Here is a 22,118-nt window from a genome sequence, read left to right on the forward strand (position 1 = left end):
CATCTACCCATCTTTGACATCACAAACTGTTAATCAATGTGATTCAAGTTTTAAACTGTGGAGTGTGAAAATTAACGACCGCAGACTTTTTCTCTTGAATATAGGTAATATTCACCGTATAAGCTAAAATTCATTTAACAATGACAATAATATAGAGAGATGTTAAAGCAGGATGTCGGCTGACTCCTCGATTTTGGACAATCTTTTGCAAGTCATGACAAAAGTTGCATGTATAGAGCATCAGTTGATACGTTTCAGTATATCAAAAGATTTGTTGTTTAGTGTCAAACATATGAATACTATTTTAACTGATCCTTTTAATTTTTTCAAAAATATTTTAAATTTTGGAACAGTGTTTACAACTCTACTGCGATAAACAAAATATTTTGCATGTAACAGAATGAAGTCTAAAGCCGCAGCTTCAGCAGAAGTTTCCAACACACAGAATATAATATCAATGAAACTCAAATTCATACAAGTTAGAGATTAAATGTTTAGTATGCATCCAAAATGTAGTGTTATAAATACAATCGAATAAATAGTGCTGAAGCGTATCAATTTTTAAGCAGATCTCACACAGTTCTCTGTTTTTCACTTTTAGTCGCTGGTGTAAATTAACACTGCATGGTAAAATTTTGTGAATAATCTTAAATTGTAATTGCATGATCTTTTTATCCACAGGTGCTTTGAATAAAAAAATTCTACATACAAGACCATACATCTGTATCAGAATTTTTTTGACAACTACATGATACATCACTTGATAACTTATTGATCAGCGTATCATAAAACTGATTACATCTGTAAGAATTAACACCTTTGTCGTTAAGTACGCGGACATCAGACTCATTTTAGATATTGACAGATTCCCTGTTTAGGTTATGAGTTTGCCAAGATAAAGTTAGACTGCCTTGACTAATGAATACTACGTATTAAATTCAGTATGGGAATCGAAATGGCCTTCAAATTGTGTCAAAGTTAGGACTTGGCCATTTCTGCTGGAAAATATCTCTAACACGTATTACACCCGCGTTATACCAGTCGTCACAGTAAAACGTTTTTTTCTCTCTTTGTTTTTGTGATAACTTTATTATTCCACGATATTTCGTTAAAACCATCATTTGCTTTCCTACATTTCTCCAAGAGATCAACACAGCCTTGTAAAATTCGGGTAAATTAAATTTTACAGGATTATATTTACAGTTTAATAATGAAGGCATTCCACCATATTTATCAAATATTTTCAAAGCCATTAATTTCCAAAAGCTTTGCTTATCATCAAAATATCTCTGCAGCCATGTGAGATTTAATGTCTGAGAATGTAAGTTAAAGTTTCTAGCATTAATACCACCTAATAGATCGTCTTTGCATAAAATAACCCGTGAAACTTTCTCTTGTCTGTAGTTCCAAAAAAATTCCAAAAGTTCTTTATTGGGGTTGGTAAATCAGATGTCAAATACGTCAAACGTGATATTACTTCACCTTTGTTTAAAAGTGCACGGCATTCGGTGTTTGACGTTATTATAACCTAAGTTATCTCATTGTTTGTGGAAGTCGTTTACTGGAAACGGGTTAACTCTTTGCTGTGTATCGGTCACTTGTATTCATCGCATGTGTCGCTCTCTACGCTCACTTTACATCAGTGCCATCATTTGATATGCCTGACGTTTGGAACCTCTGTCATGAACGTTAGCTTCTTTAGGCCTAGCCTCAACAGAATGACCTATGAAAATTTTAAGAGTGGGATCGCTAAGTGTTTAAGTCCAGCTCATTCGGGCTTCCTCTCAGGTCTGTCAGGAACCGCGGATGGTGGGGGGTTCCCTCGGGCTCGGGCCGATTTCTTCACGTCTTGGCCGCCGTTGTTTAAGATAAATATTCTTGAGTACGGCATGAGTACGGCATGAGTACGGCATGAGTACGGCAAGTAAAACAAACTGTTTCAGTAGGATTTCTTACCGTAAAAATATAATGGATGGGCAAAAGTCATTCAATTCATTTTACTTCCCAATAAGCTCTTTTTAATACCTATAACATCATTTTCTCTGAGAAATCTTCGACCGTATGTGGAAAGGTCTGGCAATCTGCGGATAATCGTGGGTTTTCCCCGGGCTGTGCCCCGTTTCCTCCCACCATAATGCTGGCTGCCGTCATATAAGTGAAATATTCTTGAGTACGGCGTAAAACACCAATCAAAAAAATTCAATCATCAGAAATACAAGATGGCCACGAGCACCATCAAATTTTGAATCTGAGCAACTAGGATCATGTACAAAGAAACTTTTTTCGGGTGAGATGACCACGGGTATTCCGAATCTTATATTAGTTTAACGTTACAACAACATTTTGACCAAGAAATCCAAGATGGCTGCTATCAGGTACAGCACAAAACATGCAATTTTGCGCTTAAAACTGACTGCCTTCATGCATAAGATTCTCTTGTGATGAGTTATAGATTAGTGCAAAAAATCATTCTCAATTTACTTCAAAAAACCCCCCAAAAAACAAACCTTTTTTAATAGCAAAATCCCCTACAGTTTTCAAAGGAAACCACATCAAATATGTTAATAAATATATGAATAAATATTTGCGTATTCTTGTGACCAATCATCCTTGAAGCACCACTCTTTGTCACTCGCCAGGAAGAGGGGCTGGCGGTGATCGCTGTTCACCACACTGGACTTGATTTCCAAAACGTTCTGATCCAGGTTATATTTATTTGTTAGTCACAATATCATAGCAATCTGAAATATGAGACGAAAGTATGGAGACGACATCAACCAACGTCATGAGTTATTACTTCATAATCTGTCAAGATATTCTATCAAACGTCTTTCTTTAAAGTTTCTTAAATTTTACAATTAGTATGGTTCTCTTGTAAATAAACGGTGTACCGGTGTACAAGGCACCCAGCATCACTGGCACTCTACTCCACAATTGTGTCTAAATTCGTTTAACCCGAGCCTTGGACAGTTGGATATATGAAAAGTTGTAATTAAATCTCGACTGACATACGCATTCGGATTATCAACAGCTTATAAATTAACATAGTGCACGTTTTGGATACTGATTTAATTCATTTGTCTGGAACTCTTTCCAACTATAAATGCCCGGCCCGGATAGAACAGTAGGTAGAGCGTCCGCTCCCGGAGCGGTAGATTCAGGATCAATCCTGGGTAGAGTTACACCTAAGTCTTTAAAAAAGGAAGATGTAACTTCATCGATTGGGGTTCAGCATAAAGGGGATAGTGCAACGACTGGTTGAAGCGTATCAGTATAATGGCTCGGGCGGGGCAGCTTACTTGGTAAGCAGCACTAGATAAAAGAGCGGTGGAAATCCATCCTGCGAAAAGGAGGCACATTACTTGCACCTAAAGGATTCCTTCGTCGTCATATGACTGAAAAATTGTTGAGTACGACGTTAAACCCCAAGCACTCGCTCATTCCAACCACCAATGAAAACTGTTGACACAACCTGGGGAATACCCACGACCATATGAAGATTTCTGCCAGACCTTCTCACGTGCAACCGAGCAGTAATATGTTATAGAGGGAAGCTACATGTGATGGTATGGCGTGGTATTTCTTGAAATGAAGTTTAATACATATATAGGGCGGGAAATCAGTGTCCGGGTGAGAGACCTGTAGAAGACACCCAATTTGGCTTGATCACATTTAGGCTGATAGTGATCAAAAGAGGCTGCAGATGTCTTGAAATGAACTATTTCTATTTTCCTTTTCTTTACATTAACCATGACTCATCTCCTACCAGTATTCCACCCGTCCTCCGAATCTGCTCCGCAACCTGTTTTAAGTGTGCATATAGGTAGAAACATTCAGAAAGTTATTTTGCGCATCACATTATTCTACAACGACTACATATACTTCAGTAATATGCAGTTATTTTTAGTCATTCATTCACATGCAAAATGACAGAAAAAAACCCAATAAACTTACTGATAGTATATGCCATAAACGGGGCTTTTAGTGGTGAACTAAACATCACCAAGGCGTGGTCCGAATGCAATGTTTTCACGTTATTGTTTGTTAAATATAATGATAATACAGCAACACAGTATATTGTAAGCCAGTGATGCCTAACACATTGCAGTTAACATAAATGAATTGTTTTTGACTAATTCAGCTTGAATTATAGAGCTAGCAATCAGGTTTAATAGTTGCTATAGTTTAAGTATTTACCTGAACAGTGGGAATAAAACCCTGACTGAGATAAATTGACAGGAGGCTGGATTTTACTTCATTTTCATCCTTTTTGCCAAGCGTCACACTATCGTCACTGTTCTGGTTTTACTCGTTTAACTGTGGTCTATTACATTAACAGACATTCTTGAGATTCTTCTTTGAGATTCTTGAGATTTGATGTCCATATTTTTAACAGTTAATATCTTCACTTGGAATAGAGGGTAGCCCTTGGGATAAACAATTTTCACATAACTTCAGTTCACTAGATGAGATACGATCAAAACTTACTTAATCGCAACTAGGGTTGCATTTGAAGGGAAAGCAGGATCAATCTTCATTTCTGCAAAATTTTTTATTTTCTCAGAAAAGAAATATTAACTCTTCTCCCCAAAGTATTACTAGTATATTAGCATGGGTGGACTCGCAGATATGCAGTCCTATAATTTTGACATTTGCTCTGAGCCGTTTAACAATTTTGGTTAGAGTGGCAGCATCAGAGGAACATATTGCTATTAAAAATTTTAAAAACATTTTCTCTTCGTTTACATAGGCAAGACTTGCCTCTCAACTGAAGAGCGCTGGAGCACTTGTTGCATAATACTAAACAGCCGTAAACCAACATGTCAACCTTGTCTGGTGGCAGAAGAAGTCATTTGCATAAAAGTATGCACATTCCCTTCAGCTAGTCTCCACGGCACAGTGCACATGGTACGTCATCTGTAGAAGCGCGGGCCAACTAATATAGACGAATGCCAACCTCTTAGGTGGAATTTGTATACTGAATCATGGTAAGTCTGATGTAAACGGCTGTTACAAGAACTGCTCACACCTTGAAACCAAATCCCCGTGTTTAAAAACTACGATTTCGCTAATCATTGTTGCTATGCAGTGAAGAACCCACTGACTATTTTTTTTGTATTTCCAAGCAAAACAATTACTATCAAAGACATCGTTGTCCTTTCACAAAACTCTCCTTTGTCGTAATATTTTTAAGTCTATTTCTATGGAAGCCGGATGAGGACATCTCACCCCTCGTGGTCACTATTTTTCCTCTGAGTCAGCAGCACGCCAGTTCCTAAGTCTGCCGCCGTTCATTCAGTTTCACTGACGAGGAACATTAGTGCAGGTTTTACTGAATTTCGTGTACTTTGATCTAATGGCCACCCCTTCTCAGCACTGATTCCCCTCTTGATATAGTGTTTCCTGCATCTTTCTATATCCTTGAATATCTATGTAATATCTATATCATACACACAACCTGCATGGACTTAAAGTCAGTATAATAAAACAATTATTAACTTAGCTTTGTTTTTACCTCGAATCCCAAACCTGAGGATAGTTTTGGCCAAGCTAACTTGACTGGGACTGCACACACGCATACAGTGTAGACCACATCCACCGATATAAACACGCCCATGCAAAGTATACGTCTTTGCGTCTGTTTTTATTTACTTACTTTGATTGCATGGTTTTTAACGCCGTACTCAGGAATATTTCAATATTATACGACGCCGTACAGCATTATGGTGGGAGGAAATCGGATAGAGGCCGGCGGAAAACCCATGACAGACCCCTGGCTAAAATTTGGTGAAGGCATGGGGGAAGGGCATCCCAGGCAAATGAGCCGGGCCGCCGGAAAACTTGCATAGCCGGAAATGTTTTCGTCGCGTCAAAAGGGCAGTTTTACATCTAACATCAGGATAAATTAAGTGGCCTAAAATATTGTATTTTGGTAAGTTTTGTAATCTTCATAGTCAAACGGGATCTTTAATCGCAAGGCTTGCTGCTGTACCCAATTCGATAGATATGACATCTGACCATGATTCCGGGGTCACCACGGAAGGGAATTTTCTCATTCCACCGCTGGCATTTTAGTGTTTAATTTCATGGGGTTTGGTGGCGAGGTGGATGACGACGATTGTAGAACTGTGCAAACGGGGCTGCTGTAAGACAAGTGGGGAGGTTGTCAGTGACTTGCCAACGATCGGTGGTTTTCCCCGGTTTCTTCCGGGGGTTACCTCCACCCACCTGACAGTACTGACATACCGTCATATGAGTGAAATAATCACGAGTGTGGTGTAAAACAACAATCAGTCAGTCAGTCAAATATCTTACAGGACAAATATAATGTTAATTGAAACTGATTTTGGAAGCCCACCATTTCAGTAGTTGCTGTGACAACAAAATCTTTCATATATGATCACTCCAGCCTTACAAGGTTTATTTTCACTAACTTCTGTGTTCAACTTTCTTCAGTTGAAAGGAAACAGGATCAATTACTTTTTAAAGTAAATCGGGTTCGCTATCCTTCTAAAGCAGCAAAAATTTCCCTGACAGAAAGCAAACAGCTTATCAGGGGTCATGCACTGTGGCTGTACTGAAAAGAATTCCTACAGTAAAAAAATCGTGTAAGGTTGAACGGTAATCTGGGACTCAATAGTAAGCTGCACTAAAAGTCAGCACACTGTCATACTTGACAAACTTTCACCTGAAAATAAAACTTTTCGTAGCCAATAAAAAGGCTAAAATATTGCCTTTGGAGGTTAAACTGAAATTTTACATGGGGAAATCATCCTGCCCTCAAAACACTGTGCTGGGATGGACTGACGCTTCCTAGACAGCCGAGCTGAACTCGGCATGCTACTGTGTCAAAATGAATCGCCATTCTAGGCACGTGGCAAGGTCACAAAATTTGAGCGTTTGCGCAGAGATTTGCGCTGCCAGCCGTCTCCGGAACTTCGAAAACCATGCCTCAGGCACTCAAGATGTCTTAACTAACGGGTTTCCGATTTGGAAGTAACTCTCGGGAATTGGAGGCGAAAAATAACTACACGTATGTATGAGATCATATGCCGATGGAATTATAGTGCATAGCGTTGTTTTATACGACAGAAAATTAAAAATACGGTAAAAAAAATACATGGAAAGGACATTTTTAGGCATGGCGCTAGGTACTGCGGTTTCACAGTGGGATGGCGGACGTTCCGAGAGGCATGGCGGAGCGACAGCGACCTCATCGATCTGAGGGCGTATCAGTGATGTTCGTCATGTTCTTCGAAATCACAGTTTAGGGTGAGATTTGTAAGTTACCGGATAGACTCGTGTCAGTCCTATCATTTTGAATTAAATTCACGCTGAGAAGCGGAATTTCGCATTACATGAACCATTTACCCGCCTGCATGGTTCTTTGTGCCGCGCTGGCACGCTAATTACTCGGCTTGTCTCATTTACAACTATAGTAATATATCATGAATACAAAATTTGAGAGATGAAAAATTCGGAGAAAGAGGACATGAAATAGAATCTTTGGTCTACCTTATATAAATGCAGTCCTCTAAACAAACTGATACATTTGCGAGAGTAAATGATGGAATTATATTAAACAAATTGTTATTGAGCGAGCTACGTCAATTTCTTACTGTTCTGAAGATTATATTTTAACTTCCGTTACCAAAATTACACAATACTGGTGGCGCTGGCGGATAAATCATTTTAAATCCTTGGTAAATTCTTGATTGCTCTAATTGAATATGGCTCTTCCCCCGCACAATTAGCAGAAAGGAAATTTGTGGTAATAAAGCTGGTTGTTCTTGGAAACTTGCTAGTGGTTTGTTGTTCTGATTTGGTGCTTGTTACACTGATATGATGGTGGTGGTAGTTTATTTCAAATACAGTGCTTGATGCATCATATGTATCATTTGAAGCAGGCGGTGTATGTAGCGTCGTGTGCGCATTTATATGAAACCTGTATCTTCGTACAGTAGGTTAGAAACAACGCGTTTATCTAAACCGGTGATAACACGCAGAGCGTCCTTCCCGATATTTTCTATGGTGTTTATCTGACCTTCAGTGATATTGTCACAAGCAATATCTGTATATTTCATCGGTGATGTAATAAAACATTTATACATAGTTTCTAAGCAGTTTCTACTCAGACGATATTTAAAAGCTCTGTTCATTTACAATATTTATCGGCAGCCTCTGCAAGTTTGTCCATTTCATAAGTCTGGTGCAAGGTTTAAGAATGAGCCAGGCAAACACGTCAATTTCTGTCAGCGAGCTGCCCTCTAGATAACTACTATTCTATTACCCTTCGATTCCTTTTTATTACATACAACGCACTACTTGGCTCTATGCCAAGTGCACATTATCTGAGTCGTTAGATACCCCCCTCCCCCCCCCCCCCCCCCCATCACGAGACAGAAGCGTTTGACTTCTGGACGGGTCTATTGTAGTTCTATGGGTGGATAGAGGTTGTTGTTTACATTGAACAAAGCAGACGACAAATATAAACAAAGAAACAAAATGACTATTTTTTCTGTCGGAGCGAACGTTTATTTTAAAGAAGAAAAGTATCAGCTTACAGATAATTTAAAGCCCATAGGGACGTTTGAATGCTACACAATAAGAGATAATAATGCTTTCACGAATTTTTTTTTTTTTTTTTTTTTTTTTTTTACATACGGACCTGATAATTCTTCCTGCGAGTCTTTCTTTCAGCGGCCTCTCCTAAACGTCCCAGCTGACCACAAACCATGGTAGAGCAATCAACCAATGGGTCACAAAACGATCGGATCCATGATGTCTGATATTTCTGAATCACTGCGTCCGGACTACGACAGACATAGTTCTTGCTGATGCAGGGGTTTCTGTGATGGACGTTATCATCTGTGACAGGCCACCGCAATGAATCCAGTGTAGGGAGTTATGTCACCAAACCGTCGGTTTCAAAACGCCGTAAAATCAGCAATATCCTGCATGCTTCAAGTGTGTTATCAGAAAATGCTGAAAGTGAAAATGCCGTTGAGTGAAAATACTCCCATGTCAGTCACGCCACTCCCAGTGCAAATGCCCGACGCTGTCGACTGTAATGTTACACGTAACAGTAGCGATTTCATCCAAATGGCAAAATCCCAGTTTTCAGTCACGTCTCAAAGTTTTGGAGGGCTGTTCAACAATGCAACAATAAATAACAGCAGAGTTCACATCAACTTCACATCCTCTGGATAGCGGACTGGCTGCAGATCGTCCTTTTCAACTCCCAATCCTTTTTAGATGTTGATCCGAGTTAAACTGTTGTTTTTTTTTTCACAATGTTCAGTCCATTTACTCATGTTTTCTCTCCGCAAACGCTATTTTCTGACTGCCGCCAATATATTGCCGTTGACCCAGATCTTCAAATTTGTTACATCATGGGACCTTTATGCATGCGTGTGACGCGTATATTTTACGTAACTGGTACGGCGCACTGAGTGAAACATGTGCACGGGGCTGGTTTAATGTACATATAACAAGCGTACAGATTGCGTCATTACAAATTTAAATTGTGATAGCCATCCATTGTATTTCACAATACGATAAACGCAAATCATATTTATTCTCATGATACCTTCAACATATAAATGATAATAAAATGATAAATTTATTTGTTTACTTATAATAAGCATAAACACATATCTATGATATTGTTATTGTTTTGTTATTTATCAACATTTGTTGAGAAATTAATATTGGATTGAAAATGTGAACTGAAGTGTTCCATTATTTCAACATTCATTACCCAGTGTTCATGAATTTGATACAGAACACAACACGACCGCAAAGCATTTACACAGGTAAACCAAATAAAATTCAGTATCAAACTATTGTTAACCTAATTTTGTGTGTTTCAATTATGTTTTTTTCGTACTTATCTCAAACTTTAATTACGTTTAAACAGTTGAGCTCCCCACTTTTGTTGTCGTTTTGCTGATGCTAGAGGTTTCCAGTTCCTTTAGCTCGTTAGACAGAGTTTGGGAAAACTTTTGATCTGCCCGAACTTTCGCTGCCAGGGACGAGCGACCTCCCCGGCTCACTGTCAGTGTGGTCGCTGTTTGACATCGTGCCCGTCAGCGTCTTATAACAGTGTCTTAGCTGAAATATGAAAGCAACCCTGCAGATGTTTTATTTTATAGTGCTATATTTTATAGTCGGAATTGTTTTCGAGAAACAAACGTATTCTTTTTATTATTCTATCCTAGTCGTGAAGCAATTAGGTCACGCCCCTTCAGAACGTTCGGTTGGACGAAAACAACGTGTCAGGGAAAGTGGGGGCGTTTTTGGCTGTTAATCTATACCACAATGGCGTTTTTGTTATAATTACATTTTGCTGTTACCAAGGTAATAGAATAGAAATAATGTTCGCGTAAGAGAAGTTTAACGGTAGTTTTACATCAACTCGATGTGACAAAAATTTTCAATAAGAACGATAAAACGGTTGATAATATAGTATGGATACAACTAGATAGAGATTTTATATTTCCCGCGGATGACGCAGTGGTTCCGGAAGTACAACGTAGGTCAAAGGTCAAACGAGACTTGGAGCCCTGTCACCTCGCCCCGCAGAATGTGGCACGAAGACGGTACCGTTCGCGACCACGTGATGTAAGCCTACGTGCTGTATATCAATAGTAATTATTTGCGCAGATACGTCATGTGTTAGAGAAGTGTAGTGCTGTGGAGACTACATGTAGCTACAAGGAAGTTGCATACTTCTGGGTAATGCATTTCTGGTGGCAGTGATGTAAAGCGAGCGTAGAGAGCGGCTCATGGTTTCACAAGATTATGACCATACTACTCCTCCACCACTAGACCAATGAGGTATATGTAAAACACGCTTTACCTGCTGGTGGGAGACCCGAAATGATGACTTCCTTGTTTGGCCGTTGCTGTCGATGAAATATCGCATTTATACAGTATTTGGTCGCACTGGAAAGACCTAACGAAAGTTCGGGTAAGACACAGATTATCTTCTCAGGGCGTGATTTCTCTATTATGAATATGGCATGAATAGAACTGAAGAAATCATGTTTATAGCAGCGGCCATGTTTAAAACCACTTATACTGTGTTTAAACCAACGCTGTTTTCAAGACTGATCCATTTGTCAAGAGAAGACTCCATTGTTACATTACAAAATTTCAATACACATGTAGTCTCTATATTATTGAGTGAAGGCATTGCAAACACGTCACATTTTACTGATGTCACACAAAATTGTCTAACTGGAATCAGGACATAAAAGAAAACACCTTTTCCGGTAAAACTATATCAGATGGCAGAACTATTCTTGATATCGAATAAAATAGTTGAAAACTTTACAAAGAATGCACGCGCTCTAAGTATGCGACCGAGTTGGAATGCTCTAAGCTTGATTTCGTCACCACAGTCACAGCGACCTGACTATAGCTGCGACGACAAGTCCGGGCAGGAAAACCCAGAGAAACCTGCTTGGTGTCAATGTTATCTCTTCCCATTTTTATGGTTATCTGCACAACAGAGAAGAAATGTGTGTGTTGTCACGGCAAATGCTCATGAATATTGGCCAATGGTTTCTCATTGGAAAAGATTGAAACATGGTGCTACCTTGAGAGCTTTGTTGACTAACTTTAGGTTTAAAAATTTTATCGCCCTTATAGGCTCGGTTACGACCTTGAACTACATGCACTGTGTTATTCAAATGATCGAAGCTGCACTTTGAACACAGACTACCCCTGCTGACAGGTAGAAAATCCATATCCAAATGTTTTCAGCTTATATCTGCACATTTTAGGTCATCTGCCTTGAGCACTTCGTAATCGCTGACACATTATGTAGGCTGAGTGTTATGTTTGTTTAGATTGTGGTATACAATTTATAAGGTAAACCCGAGCATCCACTCTCTCCACTCGATGTACTCCAGTGGGGACTGTGCGTGGGGGTGGTGGCTGGTGTTCATTAAGCAGGCAGCGAAATTTGGCCTGCCGGCGAAACCCAGAAATCGGTTACGTCTTTTCCGCCTCGCCTAACCGATCATTCGGTAACGCCACGTATGTTTATCAACCCGATCGGTTACGCTAATTGTTTACGTGGTTTATGTTTCAGGCATCATTATGGATCATTAATAAAAGTATTCAGCTCAATGTTATGTTTGTTTTTCTTTTCTATATCTAGCAGCTCATACCGTAAGGTTGGTGAACAAAAGAAAGAGAAATTTTACACTCACACGGTGTTTCAACGTTGTGTGTTGCCTGGTTGGTACTTGACTCCTGTGGCACATTTTTACGTGAAGTTCCGTTATACAGGCTTATATGTTTGCAATATGCCCAGTCCAACATTAAGTACTTCCAGTAAGTGTCATTACGGTATTGGGGAGCGAGTTTGGTATCCCTGATTACTGATAATTAACGCAGTTTCCAACGCACGTGGTGTGAGTCTTACCACAGTGATATATATATATATATATATATATATATATATATATATATACACTCGCTACAGGGCCGGGAGAGACCTTGACGTCACAGGCCTATGCGTCACAGGCCTGTGCTCTAAATCAGAACGCAGCCGGTGAGGTCCCGTAAGGGTTCCATCAGTCTGTACGGTGAACTAATTTGGGCTCGAGTAGCAGTTAAAGGTAAAGGTAAAGAAAAGGTAACCTTGTTTTATTTACTTGCGTGATCGTGAAAAGATAAGTCAAAATAAATAATTTGAGTATTATCTCAGCCTGTAAAGCATATATGAATGATTACATTTCCATGTGACCAGCACAGGCAGCTGGCTGTGGCTGAAATCGATGTTTCTATTTTTAGACGCGTTGCCATACTGGCCGCGTTGTGATTATGAAAGCTGTTCAGTCCAGTTTATCTGTAGTTACCTAATGCACACTGACTCTAAGGACGTTCTCGTTGGACAGTTGGCCTAACCGATTTTCCGGTTAGCCAAATTGAATCGCACGTAACCGTTGCGCGACCGACGGTTTCGTTCGCGCCAAATTTCGCTGCCTGATTAAGGCCATAAATTTTGAGCCAGTGGACACTCCTGGTTGCTCTCTTACCATCTGTCTGGTTTCCTAGGTGGTTAGAGACAGCAATCTGCCTCTTTCTCCTGGGACAGCCGACCAGTAAAGACTTACAGTCACAGTAGCTATTGTTTACGCCACTCTGGTTTGTGTCTAGGTAAGAGTTTAGCCCTGGAGGCCCCAGAATGTCAGCATGAACAGTAGTGTTTGTGTTCTTTATTGCATGGTTTGAAGCAGGTGGGGTCATTATACCTGTATTTTAAGTTTTTGTGTGCGACAAGTGGGTATACGTATATAAATATATGTATTCAATCTCCTCCCGTTCTTCTCCGTCATTTGTTTAATTGACCAAGAAGTTATCTTAAAGTTTTAGTCATATTCACTTCAGTGTTCTAGACTATTAATATTAGGATGTTAATCGCCAAAAACACCGAAAATTTCTAAATTCATTACTTCCCATCTTTGGACTATGAAGAATCAGGTATTTCCACTCGTAATTTCTAGATGTTTCATATTATTAAAGTGTTATTATCTTTCTTATAAATGTTCTAGTCATGTGACAAAATGGCAGCCCCCATTGAATGTAAACAAACCGCTGACACATATCTATACCATTCCGTGACAGAGTTGTCAATGTGTCCTATATGTTAATGCCCTCAATGGCCATCAGCAGTAACAAGGATAAATATTTGCTTACTTGGCGATGATTATTAACCTTGTTTGGATGAAATTGAACTCTATCAATTTCGCTACTAAGTTGTAAACATGTGGATCCCGTGTGGCCAAGCTGCCTGAGATAAGAATAGGCTTAAGCATTCATGCTGTTATTCCGATAGTTGATTGTACACAACATTTTCCATTCACAACATTTATTGTCTTGGTATATGCTAGTGTTGTATGTATTGGCCGCATTTCCTTGTGCCCAACTGTTTATACATACCCACACAGGACGTGAAGTTTTTGCATTCACTTTCAGCAGTCTCGTATTCACTGTAAATTGATTTGTCACTTATTTATTTATTTATTTGATTGGAGTTTTACGCCGTACTCAAGAACATTTCACTTATACGACGGCGGCCAGCATTATGGTGGGGGGAAACAGGGCAGAGCCCGGGGGAAACCCACGACCATCCGCAGGTTGCTGGCAGACCTTCCCACGTACGGCCGGAGAGGAAGCCAGCATGAGCTTCACTTGAACTCACAGCCACCGCATTGGTGAGAGGCTCCTGGGTCATTACGCTGCGCTAGCGCGCTAACCGACTGAGCCACGGAGGCCTCGATTTGTCACTTAAGTTAGGACATTAGTTCTTACATATGTAAATTCATGTGGTTATTTATATTGAGAATTTAAGTTCTACATTACAGTTTTAGCAATAGCATGTTTATGATACACATTCTGGTTAGTTATAAAGTATGTGCTAACTTTCCCTACTTGTATGTATTTTATATATACTTGCTATGTGTAGATTGGATGACACGCTGCTGATATATGCCAACTTACATTTTCTATGCAGGGACAACTTGCACTGTGCAACCAACCCATGCCTGTAATCTTGGTGTAATAGCACATATGATTTGCATCAATGGCCAGTATTGCTTATGTTAGTTATTTATGTCGCTCTTGTTTCGGGTGGCGGGGGCCCGTTGTTATGTGACTTTGCAATTCAGGTCTCACAGATAGCCAGATGTAACCAAACCCTACCCACCTGTACTGTACACAATAGGCCCTGTATCGCATACTCTTTTCTGAAGCCACGTGTATATGTATACGCAGTGAGGCGATGACCGATTTAAGGCAACCAATTCAGAGTGACTTTCGAGCTGAAAGAAAAAAATTGCAAAATCAACTATTAATTTTGTACATGTAGAGGAAATGTACATACTGTGGACGCAGTGAAAACTTTACTCATACCTAGCGCATGTAGTGCTGTTTGTTTACACTCAAAAATTAATCTGTTAATGTTAACAGAAAGTCTGTTGTCTGAGTGATGAAAGAATGTATTCTGTTATTTTAACACAATATTCTGTCATATTCAACATAATATCCTTTTAGTCTAGTAGAGTCTTTATGTTGAATTAATAGCATTTGGATGTAATATTTAGCAGAACAATCTGCTGCAATGACAGAATGCATTCTAATATCACTCAGACAACAGGCTTTTGTTAAAATTAACAGATTAATTTTTTCAGTGTAGTTTTTGTTAAGCTGTTACCTGACTTATTTCAGATCAATAGGAAGAAGTAGCACTTAGTTAAGACATGGGTAATTCTATTTTGAGAGTTGTGTTCATAAGTACGATGTTACATATCTTCGATCAAACATAGAAGTTATAGCATACTGACAGCTGTAATGCAAGTTTGTATGTACGGAATGTCTTCTGGACTACAGATTTACTACAGATGGACTTTAGATAGCTCTCTGTTGTAATGTGTGACTTGTGACTTGTAATGCGGAAGACATTTATATGATTATTATATGATTGGTTGTTTAGTTTGGTAAAGTTTATAGGTCTAATATGTTTCACTGTTTAGTTTGTTACAGTGTATATGTCTAATATGTTGTACTCAACTGACACGCAAAAACTTTCAGTTTCAGTTTTGCTCTCAAAAAATAATCTGTTTAATTTCAACAGAGTCTGTTGTTATTTATTTATTTGTATGATTGGTGTTTTATGCCGTACTCAAGAATAATTCACTTATACGACGGCGGCCAGCATTATGGTGGATGGAAACAGGGCAGAGCCCACGACCATCCGTAGATTCAGCAATCTACGGATGGTCGTGGGCTCTGCCCTGTTTCCAGACCTTCCCACGAACTTCCGGAGAGGAAGCCAGCATGAACTGGACTTGAACTCACAGCGACCGCATTGGCGAGAGGCTCCTTGGTCATTACGCTGCGCTAGCGCGCAAACCAACTGAGCAACGGAGATCCCATGAGTTGTTTAAGTGATGCTAGAATATATATTCTGTCATTGCAGCAGATTATTCTGTTAAATATAACAGACATACTGTACTTATTCAACATATTGTACATGTATTACAATAAACTAACAAGATATTATGTTGAATATATGAGATGACAGTATAATGTTACAATACACTCTCGCATCACTCAAACAACAGACTTTTTCAGTTAAAATTATTTTTTGAGTGTATTATTTTGTCATAATGAACGTTTCTGGAACGCCAGAGAAATGTAGAAGTTCGTTAGAACAAAGTTTAATAGATCTGTTATGAATGGAGCAAAAGATTTAACGGAGACCAAACAAATCGGTAAATCAACTACATTTCTCTCCCTGACCCGAGTCTTGGTGAACGTTGGCCCATATAAGACGTTTGTAACTTTTGCTTTGTGTTTGTGTGGAAAGCACAAAGAGCGCAGTTGAATAATTTGAAATAAGTTTGAGTTGTTGTCATTGACTCTCCCATACAGTTACAAAGAAATGTAGGGGCCTCCGTGGCTCAGTTGGTTAGCGCGCTAGCGCAGCGTAATGACCCAGGAGTCTCTCACCAATGCGGTCGCTATGAGTTCAAGTCCAGCTCATGCTGGCTTCCTCTCCTCTCTGTACGTGGGAAGGTCTGCCAGCAACCTGCGGATGGTCGTGGGTTTCCCCCGGGCTGTGCCCGCTTTCCACCCACCATAATGCTGGCCGCCGTCGTATAAGTGAAATATTCTTGAGTACGGCGTAAAACACCAATCAAATAAATCAAATAAAACAAAGAAATGTTGTTGGTTTCAGAGAATATAAGCATGTCTGTCACACTTAAAAAGGGCCGCTCCCTCAGAGGCAAGAAGCTTCTACCATTGATAAGGAGAATGAGGGATGCACTTCCTGTAACTGAATATGGTCGTCTGCATCCCGCAAAACACATCGAAGACTTGTCACATGATCATCTGCGGAAGGAATTTCACCATCTTACCGGGGAGCCTCTGGATGAAATAATAAAGATGGCGGGCCTGGAGCCGAACGTAATCAATGGGCGAAAACTTCTACACCACGCTGTTATATACGTAAACGAGGAGGAGCACAGTGGCCAAGAACCACAAGAAGAGGTGATTATGGTTGGAGGTGATGTTAGCGCATATAACCTGGTATAACTGTTGCTAAAAGAGGTGGTTTCTAACAACGTGGGTCTATTGCAACTTACAGCCAGACCTGTCCGACCTAATTTATTAGATAGAAATGGCGAAGTCGTATGTCGGAGATGGCATGCATATCATGTATTTATTTACCTATTTATTTATTTGACTGGTGCATATTAGTTACAACATAGTGACAATGCAGCCAGGTTATCTGATCCAGTAAATTGTCATGTGACACACTCGACTATTATGTATTAAAAAGTGTGACAATAACCTTTTAAAACCAGTTTAGACAGAAGGAAATTGCTCAGTCTACTAAGTCCAGATCGCATTTATTTACATGTGTATCGATTCTTATGTATCTCTAAATTTATTCTATTTCCTCGTAAACCCCATTGTGTGTAATCAGTAATGTTTGGTGATTTGTGGGCTGGTGTTCTGGATTCCGGGACATTAAGGGGGGTTGTGTCATGTATGGACGGAAGGTCTGGCCTGTGAGTTCTTCTAATATAGGAACACTGTGCCAGAAGTAAACGAGATTAAAGACCACAGTTTGCAGTTCCATGTATGAGAGTACCTGTTGAGCTATAGTGTGAATAAGAGGCTAGTTTGCCTTTGAGACCTCTGAATGTAACACATTTAAGAAGCCTAAGAGCAACATTTTGAGGGTAATTGAAGGAAACTTGACCTAGTAGCAGATGATTCAAGGTGACATCCCCGCCCATTCCTCTACCCCGGTCGGCGATAAAGTTGTACTTATGATATAGACATGTATTTATGTAAATATATTAATGTATGTAATATATTGTTTCGTTGCTACATATAAGTTTAAACTGTCTTTAGTTCTTTTATTCTTTTGTTTGACCAGTTTGTAAAACTCCACCCCATTGTTTGATTTGACGGGATAGCCTATTCGTCATACGCTGGGATGTATTTGAAACCTGCTTATATTATATTTATGGGATCATAACAGATAGGCTAGTAGTGAGAATGCTTACCTGCTTAATTTGAAATATCTAATGCTTAATTCATATTTAGCTTGAATATATGATGAATATGATGATTTGGACTTTATGAAGTTCTCTCAAATTCGTGTAACAATGCGATTTGTATATATGATCCTAACATCATTTTCAGTCACCAAATGTAAGTATACCAGATCAGACACCAGGCAAATCTTCGGCAGAACCAGAGGGTAAGCATGCTCTTTTTTAGCCCTCTGTCTACTACCTCAGCTGAAAGAGCTAGCACATGTGATACAGATAGTTAATTAATATAATCCAAAATGACCAATGGAAGCGACCGTACAATCGTGAGCCGTAACATGCTCTTGAAAAGTCAGTGTGAGTAAACGAAGCAAGAAGGTGAATCCGTGCCAAATTCATTGACGTGTATCGGGTTTTAAGTACGTTTCTCGGTGAGCAAGAGTAACAGGACAGGGGGCGGAGTAACAATATACTCATGAACGCAAGAGTACTCTTCATGAGCAGCGGTAAGTGGGAAGGTCTTTCAGCAACGATAGTCGTGGGTTTCACTCGGGCTGTGCCCGCTTTCCTCCCACCATAATGCTGGCCGCCGTTGTATAAGTGAAATATTTTTGAGTTAGGCATAAAACACCAATCAAATAAATAAATCAATCAATCATGAGCAGCGATAAAAATAGTCGCACAGAAAGATTTTGATTCCACCTTTGGCTATCAAGCCGCTCCTTACGGGCTTTTAAAGAACGAATGATTAGTGTTACATTTGTTATGTTTTATCTCATGTCATCATTTTGGCCCTGTTACAGTTTCCTTGGTTTGGGCTCCATCTGTGATAACAGCGTTAGGGCAAGCATGTTAATAACCGCTAATAAATGCACAGTAGATAACCATTAATCTGACACCTTAAATGGACGTCAATATCCAGACGTTCTAAAATTATATTCGTATAAACATATCTTCATGAGATAAAAACTAACAAAATATCTGTTCGTTTCTTCTTAAATTCCAACAGAATCGCAGCGAAAATTACCAGTAGGTAATAATGCTTCTTGTACTGAAAAATGTGGGAGTGAAAGTCATCGACAGAAGAGATCGAGGCAAGCAGTTTCAAATACCGACAGTTTGGGCCGTGAAGAATTAAGTACACAGAGACCGAAACTTGAATATCCGAGTTGTGAAAGATTGGGCCAACTTTCTGAAGGACTAACTGTAGGAGATCAGTGTACCAACGTTAGTGGATACCAATGGTTTGAGAAATACCCACAGGTATATTTGAAGATGAATATTAAGTGTGGTGGCAATGCAATCTTATGTTTACTATGACAATAGTTGTGATAAAACAATCGATTATCGCAAGTCCTTGACGGGCCTTTTCTAATCAGTATTATCGCACATATGTAAGGCTGTTTTATAGGTTAATGCCTGTACTGTTAGGTTTATTATTCGGTTAAACAAGATTTGTTTTATCAAAAACGGACGCTACAAACTTATTTGATAGATCCAGGGTCATCCCTGGGTCGGTTTACACCGAAGGCCTTAAAAAGAGAAAGTGTGGCTTTCACGCTTGGCGTTCACCATTGAGGGGAAAGTGTAGCGACTGGTTGACCCGCATCGGTATAATAGCTCGGATGGTGAGTCGCCTCAGTGAAGCAGCACTAGACAACAGAGCAGTGGAAATCCATCCTGCAACAAGGAGTCACATTGCTCGTATATACACTCTAAGGACTCCTTAGTTCTCATATTACTGAAAAATTGTAAAGTATGACGTTAAACCCTAAGCACTTACTCACTCAAAATTTGTGATGCAAGGATCCAAATTCGGTGATATGTTCCATAAGCCTTTCAGATTGCCATAATTGATATTCATGGAAAAGAATTCAGTATGACCTTGTCCTCACTACGTACGTTTCATTTAAGGAAAAGACCTCTAAAAAGCGAAGTGGGCATCACTAAATAGACCACGTAAAACTGTACATAAATATACTTACACTTTTTTAAATAGATTTTTGTGAAAAGGGTTAAAGGCGTTCAAACATTTGAATTCTAAGGTGGGCCTTGTGGACCATACTATCAGAGTTTAGGAACTCTGACGTCACAAGAATTTTTTCCAACTCTAATCCCTACCCTGAAACACACTATATTTGTCATTTTTGGGATAACTCTTTTTTACCCATGGGTAAGAAGATTACTGAAATAATGCTCCCAAAAATTCCTTTCTTCTGGTGAACATCTGCAAAAAGGGGTGACGTGACGTCAGAGTTCCTAGATATGGTATGTACACATGGCTCATAAAGCCCACCGTACTATTCAGATATTTGAATGGCTTTCAACACTCTTTAAAAAAATCTGAAAAAAAAAAACAAAACAGTTTTCAGTTGTCTATATGATGGACCTTACTTCATATTTCAGCTTTCTTTTACTCTATATTGTAGCGTGTTGTACTCCAGTGCCACAAATCTTACACTGATAATGTGTTTACTTATTTATTTGATTGATTCCAAATTTATTTGTTTAATTTCTTACTCACATATTTTTCATTTATACGTCGGTAGATATGTATAAAATCTGTTTTTTTTTTGTTGTTCTTTGCAGAGTTCAGTGTGTTTAATTAAAGAGAACCGTGTTATTCTGGAAACAAATGGTAGCTTTTCGCAGATTCGGGGCCACATAATTCAAGCAGACATTATGTCCACCACGGAGGTGGAAGAAATAGAGATGGACAATATAAGACATAAACAAATGTCAAGGTAAATGCATATATAACTAGGAACAAAACCTACATATATTTGTAGTCAACACTCAATAATAGACCATTACCCGCCTTTTACATCTTGATTTTATCGATAGAGCTATGCAAGCCTTCACCTATCGATTTGCTTAATTTCAATTAATAAAAGGAAGACCAGTAAGTCTGTTACAGTCATCTCACAAAGACAACAAGCTTTCCTTTATGTTAACTTTTGCAAGTGTAATCTGTTGTCAGATTGTCTGGATGCCAGTAAAGAAATTCACGAACGCTAAACGCTCATGGTAGATCTAACAAACTTAACAAGAAAGCATTTCGTTGCGTTTCAAATTTTTAGTATATGTAAACGGGTTAAAGTAATTTTTAGTTCAATTTGGTGTAAATTATGCAAATTTTCATGAAGTGACTTCCGTACAAATTTTACTTTTGGTAGCTGATAACGGTTACCACAACTGGTAGGAACTGATAGCGGTATTCGTAATCCGATATCACTTATTTGGGTACATTTGTCATTAGTTTTGCTGCCTTTTATATATTGTAAAATTTATATCAGCTATATTTATTAATATGCACCTGGTGCGAAACATCTGAAATTCTGATAAATTTCGTTTTCACCGTACAAACCCCAGTAACTCGAATGTATATTAAATAGTCCTATAAACAAATTAATATTGAAAGAGACATTAAACTACACAGCAAACAAGGAAAACTTTCAAACGGGTCAGTGAGAAGCTGAGGACGTTTTTCGACATGGATTTAAGTGAAGTGATGGATATTTGTGTCTTATTCTAGGTTTCTAGACATTTTAAGTCGAAAATCAGAGCCGAGGATAAAGAAATGTTTTCAGGCTATTGGTGAAGCGGATAAAACTCTGTATGAGCAATTAATCTGGCCAAAACCAAGTCCAGATCCAAATCAGCGCAATGCAAAAGATAGGCAGATAACAGGTAAGAAAGAATCTGTATGACCACTTTTGATAAACTTGACTCCATATTATTAAAAAAATACACTTAACATATTGACAGTTCTGCTAAATATTTCTGTCTCCTTTGTGGGCCGCCCTGCTTGGCCTAGTGGTTAGCCCGCTATCCCAGCCCAATGCTCCTGATTTGTTAACATAGTTGTAACGAAAATGAATGTTCTCATATTTGTCGTGATAGACTTTGTTGGTATGTTTCCTACAGAGGAGCTGAACTCTATCCAGACTGAGATAAGAGACTGGTACAAGTCACGACTGTCCACTTTCCAGCCAATACCTTGGAGTCCGATGTTTGAGATGAACTTTGATC

Source organism: Liolophura sinensis, chromosome 1, assembly GCF_032854445.1.
Source record: "Liolophura sinensis isolate JHLJ2023 chromosome 1, CUHK_Ljap_v2, whole genome shotgun sequence".
Taxonomy (NCBI): Eukaryota; Metazoa; Mollusca; class Polyplacophora; order Chitonida; family Chitonidae; genus Liolophura; species Liolophura sinensis.